This window comes from Phascolarctos cinereus, unplaced genomic scaffold (assembly GCF_003287225.1).
Source record: "Phascolarctos cinereus isolate Bilbo 61053 unplaced genomic scaffold, phaCin_HiC Scaffold_69;HRSCAF=601, whole genome shotgun sequence".
Taxonomy (NCBI): domain Eukaryota; kingdom Metazoa; phylum Chordata; class Mammalia; order Diprotodontia; family Phascolarctidae; genus Phascolarctos; species Phascolarctos cinereus.
In genome coordinates this window covers 15,001-23,778 of record NW_027556068.1, presented here as the reverse complement: position 1 = coordinate 23,778, position 8,778 = coordinate 15,001, and the positions used below count along the sequence as shown (strand labels likewise).

General features: G+C 38.5%; 1 long non-coding RNA gene across 1 annotated transcript in view; it reads left to right on the top strand.

The window, feature by feature from the left end:
* The first annotated feature begins 2,448 nt into the window (after nucleotides 1-2,448).
* Nucleotides 2,449-8,778, top strand: part of LOC144458180 (uncharacterized) — an 8,001-nt gene continuing 1,671 nt past the window's right edge. Inside the window, exon 1 of the long non-coding RNA XR_013487728.1 lies at nucleotides 2,449-2,583. This is a non-coding gene — a long non-coding RNA (uncharacterized LOC144458180). The remainder of the gene's footprint in view (nucleotides 2,584-8,778) is intronic.

The following is an 8,778-nucleotide window of genomic DNA, read 5'->3' as shown; positions in this document are numbered from 1 at the left end:
AGGTATTTGTGTATACATATATGTATGTGTGTATGTATATATGTGCACATAAATGTGTATATAAAAGTATTTATGACTAAAGTGTTTCATAAAATCAGATGTTTTAAAAATCAAGCATAACGTAGTCACTAAAATGTGTATTAAATTGAATATGAGATATTATAAAATGTCACATTATTTGATGAGTGTGCTCTACCTCTACTACCCCGGAGCAAGGCTGGCTACATCTACCTTCAGGGTTACAGGGATACCCTGAGGGGTTTGGGGTTGTCTCTAATTTCATCAGCTTAAATGTCAGTGACTGGCATCCCAATTCCACTTAACATCAATTAGATTTTTTAAAAAGGGATATTTACTCCCGAGATATAACAAGAAGGAAAGCAAAAGTATTTCTCCCTATCACTTGGGGCACACTTCCCCATACCACAATTGCTAGTGAAAGTGAATTAACTATTAGCAGAGATTTTAACATAACATTGGTCATACCAAGTTGAAGTGTAGATGCAGCATGACTGTGGAATTAGTCCTTGTATCAGCTACTCCTGGGCAGGGTCCTGAAGGCTATTCATAAAGGTCACTCCTTGGTCCCTGGAGCATTGATGTTGAGTTGGCTATAAAATCCAGACACTTGGATACCAATATGCTTGGGGGTTTATTCACCTGACCTTATGGGGTTATATGTTGGCTTTGGTGGGGGAGGACCCAAGGCTTCTCCTCTTACAGTATTATCTCTCACCAGACACTGTCAGCAAAGGAGTCAAACTGAGGAAGAATAGCCCAAGGTAAAAAAATTGCTGGACATCTCTTTATTATCCTTTCTGGATGGCCATCAGCCAAGCAAAAGGCCTTCCTTTCACCACTTAATTAGCCAAGCAGGACCAGTTACCGAATATCTATGCATACTCCCATGTCTCTCCAAGGCACTCTTTTCCCTTCCCTTCTTTTTCCTTCCCTTCTCTGTAATCACAGCTCTCTGGAAAGCAGATTCCCTATGCCTTCTCATATGGGAAGATGCTGTCAGAGGTGTTTTGCACCTGTGCCAATCCATGCTCATAACCATTAAGATTATTCATTAAAAGTTTATTGCAATGGATCTGTTGAAATTTTGTTTCGAGTGAAGTGTTCTGTTCCCACCAAAAATGTGATAACCATAGATAGATACAATAGATGGTACAGATTATGATTGGCTTTAAGCGCCAAACATAATTTTATATTGGCTATTTGAGGTAATAGGGAGCCACTGGTATTTATTGAATATGTTGTGTTTAAAACTGAAATCCAATTTTCCTGAGGTACTGGATTTAGAATCAGGAAAACATGAATAAAGTCCCAGACCTATTACAACCTGTGGGATCTCAAGTAGGTGACTTCACATCATCTGGACAAAGTAGGGGTTGTGAGAACGATCTTTTACCATTCCTTCTCCTTCCAGTCTTTTGATTCTGCAGTCCCTAAGGCCCTTTGAGTTCCAGCATTCTATGTTCCATGATCATAAGTTCCCTTTCATCTCTGTCATCATAGGTATTATGTTTATAAATTAAGTCTGGTTGATTACTTGAATTAAATGCAACTTAATTAACATGTAAGAACACATCTGTTTCATCGTCAAAGACTATAGATTCTACTTTTCTAAGTTGTAAAAATTGTTTTTCTAGTGATATTGCATATCAAATACATAATGTGGATCACATATAATTACTATTCAATTGTTTTATTCCTTCTACAAAAATTGATAGGATAATATATAAATATTCTTCCTATAATCAACAGTGTCCTTTGACAAATATTTCAGTAGAAAAAATGAAACATCAATAACAAGATAAAGATTCCACATTTCATTACAGTTTGCCTTAACAGTAGTATCAGGAAATTTAAATATTTGCTATTCTGAACATGGGGAACATGGGGACAAGATGGTCATTAATGCAACTGCCCCATTAGGCCATTATAGAAGTCTTATTTACTAAGGTTTCTGACAGGTAGGTTGAGCTAATTTTCCCCTAAAAGATTATGAAACCATACTAGATACTTAATTGTTCCAGATGACTGAATAAAGCTCAGACTGTTGATACAGCTTCCTGGTTGCCTAACTACAAAAGCCCAGTGCATGATGATTTGATAGATCCTCAGGCTTATGAAGAGATGCTGACTGGTGTTGGCCTGTGAAGTAAATGCAAAAGAGGGGTGGGGTGGGCCCAGCTAAATGAATGCTGTATTCTTGGTAAATATCTTTTCCATAAAATAAACTTTATTTAAAAAGAAATCCTATTCAGCCTACACATGCCTCATTTTTTTCCTTCCAATTCTGAACCTGAAGAAGTGGATCAGGCCTGGGCCACAACACAACTTGGAATTACTTTCAATAGAAGCAGCTGAGAGAGGTGCAGTCCCAGTGAACAAAAGTCAAGATACCTGACCATCAAAAACAGACAACTAGGAAGGAGAGAGTAGAGAGACAGAGAAAGTGAAAGTATTGAGGGTGGTGCTTTTCAGTATCTAATATGAGAACTGGAATCGGGAAGAACAAAAATGGTACAGATAGCATTGTGTGAAGAAATCAGACTTCATGGGGAGACAGAATAGGTAAGTACAGCTTAGGTTACTGCAAAATGGATGTTATACCCTCTCCAGCCCTCTGTGATTCAGGCAAACTGTCCTTTCTGTTTCTAACTCATGTTATTACTCCGTTCCTGGTCTCTTTGCCTTTTCATTGGCAATCCTCCACACCTGGAATGCATTCACTCTATCTTTACCTCTGTCTCATAGAATCATTTTCTTCCTTTAAATGCAATTCAGGTACCATCTTGTTTCTTCATGAAAAATTGCTTCTATTTGATGCCTCCACAACTGCTAGTGTCCTCTCTCCCAAACTACTTTGCATATAACTACTTGACGTATATTTGTATTTATTATCTTTATTTTACATACCCTAACACATGTTATCTCCCACGTTAGAATATAACTCCTTGTGAGTAGAGATTGTTTGATTATTTACACTTAAATCCCTACTTCTTGGATTAGTAAATGATTGTTGACTGATGATTGATTAAAGAACCAAGAGCAGAAGAAAAAGGCCAGTATCTCTAAAAACGCATTGTTTGAGCTGCTGCTCTGGCTATTTGTGAGTCCTGAGCTTGATGGCTCAGTTAGCCTCACAGCTTTTTTCAGGGACCTAGGCACAGCTGTGAAGATCTGCTGCACTTGCTATCCAAACACAGATGATTACATTTTAAAACAGAATAAGACCAAATTGATAAAGGATCATATTAAAGTGAGGTGGTGCATACCTGTAATTTTTGCTATTGGAGGCCAGAAGATTGCTTAAACTTGGAAATTATGAACTACTTTAGGATTAAAGCCAATTGGGTGACTGAACAAAGTCTAGCACCAATACAGTGGGGGTGAAGAAAAGAAAAGAGTAGATCACCAGGCTGTTTATGGATGATTGAACTGGCCCAGGTCAGAAACAGAGCAGATCAAGACTTATCTGCTGTTCAGCAGCAGATTCACGTCTGTGAATGCTCAGTGTACTTCTACTATGGCTAAGATAAGGATATGAAAGAAGGAAAGAAAGAAGAAAGGAAAGAGGAAATGAAGGAAGGATGGAAGAAAGGAAGGAAAGGAAGAAGAAAATGAGAAAATCTATTAGTAAAATCAATAGATTTTACTATGATTATTAAAATCCTTTGAGCTATAGGTTGTACAATTATGTGATTTCTAAGATTCTTTTCAGTTCTTACATTCTAAGTTCTATAATTCTAAAAACCCTTTCATTTCTGATAACTTATGTGAAAAATGTTCATTCTCTTATCAAGTAGTAAATAGAATGCTGGCCTTGGAGTCAGAGAGACTGAGTTCAAATCCTGCCTCAGATAACTTAATGTCTGTGTGACCATGGGGCAGGCACATAAAATCTAAGCCTCAGTTTCCTCATCTATTAAATGGGAACAATAAGAGTATTTAATTCACTTCAGAATCAAATGAGATAACATGCAGGAAGTATTTTGCAAACCTCAAAGCTCTATATAAATGTTAGCTTTTAGGACTCAAATTCTTGCTCACTCATACTGTGGAGCTGAACTGAATACAATATATGGTTACAAAGACAGAATATACAATACAATTTTTTCCCTTTTGAGCATCTTTGAGTCACTCACCAGCTATATCCCCATAGTTAAGTTGCTATATTTCTCTGGGTCTCAGTTTTCTCATCTATAAAATGGGAATGATTACACTTATCTTTACCTGCCTTAACATTTTTGTGAAGCCTTGATCAACATAGAAATATGAGTAGGTGCTAATACTGAAAGAGTAAGTTAACACATGGACAGTAGCTTAGGGATCAGAGGAAAAGTTATCACGGCCTTAATCATAATGAGGTTGTACATTTTTTTCTGTCAAAAGAACTACAACCACGAGGGGGCGAGGCTGGAGCATGGCTAGCTGAGCAGTCAGTCATCCACTGAGCCAGTTGCTGCTCCCTGTGCTGGTACAATTCACTCCAGTCCCCTATTTGTGGTTGAAGGCAGCCTGGCAACCACTCCCCCTTTAAAGCTGTGGCCTCCCCTTTCAACACCAGGGCATGCTTTCAGGGCAAAGAGAAGAAATCACTGCTGCCACCTTGCTGTTTTCCCATGTTTGTGGCGACCTCTTCGTGGTGACTTGGCTTTTGCTCCTAAGGACTCACTCCTCTCTTTGTTTCTCAAATAAACTTTTCTCCCTGTACAAGCTTGGCACCTTGAAACTTCATCCAGAAATCATACTGTGACAGTGCTAACTTAGATTTTATGGAAATTAACCTCAATTGTTTTCGGTCTTCTCCCAAGATTTCTTTCTGTTTTCAGTTTCCTGTGCATGTATATGTATATGTATATGTGTATGTGTATGTGTACGTGTACGTGTATGTGTATGTGTATGTGTATGTGTATGTGTATGTGTATGTGTATGTGTATGTGTATGTGTATGTATATGTGTATGCGTATGCGTATGTGTATGTATACATATACATGTACGTATACGTATACGTGTATGTGTATGTATACGTATATGTGTATGTATATGTATTCATGCATGTGTGTGTATGTATGTACATGTGCGTGTACATTATATGTATATTATGTATGTATATACATACATATCTCTATCTATTTTTTCAGTTTCCATCACCACCTTTATAACTCCCTCCCTCTAGAGTACTAATAAAGGTAGAAAGAAGTCTAAGTCTCTGCTCTGTAGGCTATAGCCAAGAGGAGGAAGGGAGAAACATAGAGCCATCCTCCTCCATCCTGTTCTGTGAGAACAAGGGAAGGCTGAGAATGTTGAAGTCAGGCAAATGAGAACAGGGCTTCTTTCTACTAGAAGGTACCAGAAAACTTTTCCAATGTCAGTTTCACCAAAAGGCTCAGGGCTCTCTAAATTCAGATCAACACCAGTAAGATGGGCTGCTGGAGCCCTGCGTCCAGTGTCTCTGCCAATCAGCAGGCTCCTAAGGGGAAGCTGCAGCTCTTGCTCCCCCCCCCCTCCCCCTCCTAGGTTTACGAAGTCCTGCTCTCTTGCATTTCTTGGAACGGTGAGCCCTCTCATTCTTGGCCCTGTACATCTTTCTTCTGCTTCTCTCTCCCACGAGTCCTTTCAGACTCAACGTCAGGACAAAACTCCTTAGGGAGTCAAGGAAAGAATGCTGGGAAAACTCTGCCTGAACCCTCAGGCAGCCATCTCTGCAGGAGGTGTGGCCAAGACCTGGTTACATAAGATTGACATAAGCTTCAGGGTGAATACCTTCTCTATGTAACCTTATTCAAAATCTAATGCTCTCACAACTTCTCAGTACTGCAGCTTGTCTCTGTCTTGCATGGAGGCAAACTGAGCTCACATGCCATCCTTAACCTATATCAATTCCTCTTCAAACTGACTTTCTTCAACTTCATGTCATATTCTTTCTTTTAAAAGAAATTTTGCTAATGCTTTTTGTTTTTATGCCACTTTCATTTCCAATTATTACTCCCTGTCCCATAGAAATATTGCTTTGAAACAAAGAAAACAGTCTAAAAAAATCCAATATACAACATTTTGTGACTATATTTCACCCCTTCTTGGACGCCCTTTACTTTCTCTCTTTCTTTCCCCCCCCAGATTTGTGATATCATCGATTTAGGGGGAGAAGGCAACTCTTGGTGTAGAAAATCTTCCGCCAATAAGTTGTTTCTACAATTTATAGTCTTTGAGAGTTGTGTGGGGGCACTCAGAGTGCACAGGGTTATACCACCAATGTGTTTGAGGGCCAGGACTTCAGCCCAAGGTTTCTCTTCTTTCAGGTCAGCTATCCATTCACAAGTTCCCACTACCTCTTCCCACCTTTAGGATGGCATGAAATTACTGTACCTCTGAGCAAATAATTGTCAATACTATTCTATGGCTGGCTTTGTGAAATATGAAGAAAATCATATTGCCATATAGTATTCACTTCATTTAATATTTGACTGTGCTTTCCAATCACTTTCTTTCTCCTTTAAAAAAAAGTTTATTTTCTTCTCTGCTTAGTATTTCACAAACGGTGTGGAATATTCAGTAATAAAAACAGTGAAAGCATCTCATTTTTCTAAGTCAATTAGTTGTTGTAGAGACACTTCAGCTGTCTTCATAAAGCAACACTCATTGTTCAACTGTTTTTCCTTTTGGAAAAGATAGTGGAATGGTTTGCCATTTCCTTCTCCATATCATTTCACAGATGAAGAAACTGAGGCAAACATGGCTAAGTGACTTGCCCAGAGTCACAAAGTTATTAAGTATCTGAGGCTAGATTTGAACTCATGAAGATAATTGTTCCTGACTTTAGGACTGGCACTCTATCTACTGTACCACGTAGCTGCCCTATGAGGCCATATAGTCATTTTTTCTAGATCATCTCAAGTCCAAGATCCTCAATAGTTCAGCTCACAATGAATGCTCCATCCCTCTGAGCTCCTGTCCCTCAGGATGTATTGACATTCCTTATACAGACATTATATGCTGCCTTGTAATGTCAGCTATCTTTCTAAGATAAAAGATAATGTGTCTATGATGCATTACAATTTACAAAGCATTTTCTCTCTACAATCCATTTTGTAGGTAGTACAGCTATGATCACCTCCTTTTTACAGATAAGGAAAATGAGATTCAGAGATAGAAAGTGGTTTGCCCCAAATTTCATGGCTAATAAGTGGCAAAACCAGCATTCGTAGACATTCATTCCTAGGTATCTAACCCTATCTGTTGATGAGGTAAGAGTGCCTATTGCTCAGACCATAAACTTTTATGTTTCAATATCTTAGAACATCCAGATTTTGAATATAAGTTGCAAAATTCTTGTTATCTATATATTAGTACATATCTTCTCTCATTTGATCTACTGTCTGGAATTTAGATTTATACAGACTTGGCCTTGGGGGAAAATCAAAACTTTACAGGTACAAGGGGTTCTTGTTTGTTCAGTCTTGTTTTTAAATAAAAAATGGATGACTATGGTATAGTGAAGAGAGTCTAGATTTGGAATCAGAAAAACTAGCTTCAAGTGCTGGCTCTGCTAATTATTAATTATGCAATTTTGGCCAAGCTATTCAACCTCTTTGTTTTTAATTATTTATAAAAATAAAAAATGGGGTAGGAACTCTGAGGTTCTTTTCAGCTTTAAATTTGCGATCCTCCTCTGGCTTTTGAGACACTTGGTATCTATTTTGGTTCTCTCCTCAAGTGTCTGACTATTCTTTCTCAGTCTCCTTTGCGAGATACTCATCTATCTCCTATCCCTCTAGTATAATCACTCTCATGGGCTCTGTCTCAGATTGGTCTTTCTTGTCTCTTTCTCTCTACACTCTAGTTCTTCAAAAACTTATCAGCTCTCATAGATTCAAATATCATTTCTATGTAGATGACCCCCAAATGTGTGTATGTAGATATAGATGTAAATCTACCTAATCTCTCCTCTTTATTTATCACTAATCGTCTTTGAGGTTCTATAGGCATATCAAACTCATGTCTAAAAGAGAACGCATTATATTCTTTCCTAAACCTGCTCCTACTCTAACTTTCCTGTTTCTAATTAAAGAAGCTCTTCATCCTCCCAGTCACTGAGGTTTATTAACCTTGGAGTCATTTTTGACTTTTTCCTTTGTTCATTTCCCCTGACAATAAGTTGCTAAATTTTTTCAATTCTACCTCTATAGCATCTTTGGCATTCATACCTTTCTCTACTTCCTTGGCCACCGTCCTGTTTCAGACCAATATTATATCCTTCCTGGACTCTTATTTTCCCTGCATCCACTCTCTTCTCTCCCCCATCTATACTCAACATAGCTGACAAAGTAATCTTCCTAAGAAACAAGTCTGACCCTTTCACTAACTTGCTCAAAAACCTTCAAAGGCTCCCTATTTTCTAAAGGATAAAGTTCTCCCACAACCTAGTGCCCCCTCCCTCTTCCTTTTTTCTCGTTATCTCCCTTCTATCTGCCTGTCTCCGTTCCCCATCCCTCTTCCTGTCCTCTCTCTGTCTCTCTCTCTGTCTCTCTGTCTCTCTCTGTCTCTGTCTCTCTCTGTCTCTGTCTCTCTCTGTCTCTCTCTCTCTCTCTCTCTCTCTCTCTCTCTCTCTCTCTCTCTCCTTTCATGCATATATACCTCTATATGTATACACATATATGCATATGTCTCATCTTTCCATCTAGATTGCAAATTGTTTCTCCATTTAGACTGTCAACTTCTTGAGAGTAGGGACTCCCTATTATGCTTGCCATTATATTCCTCAGT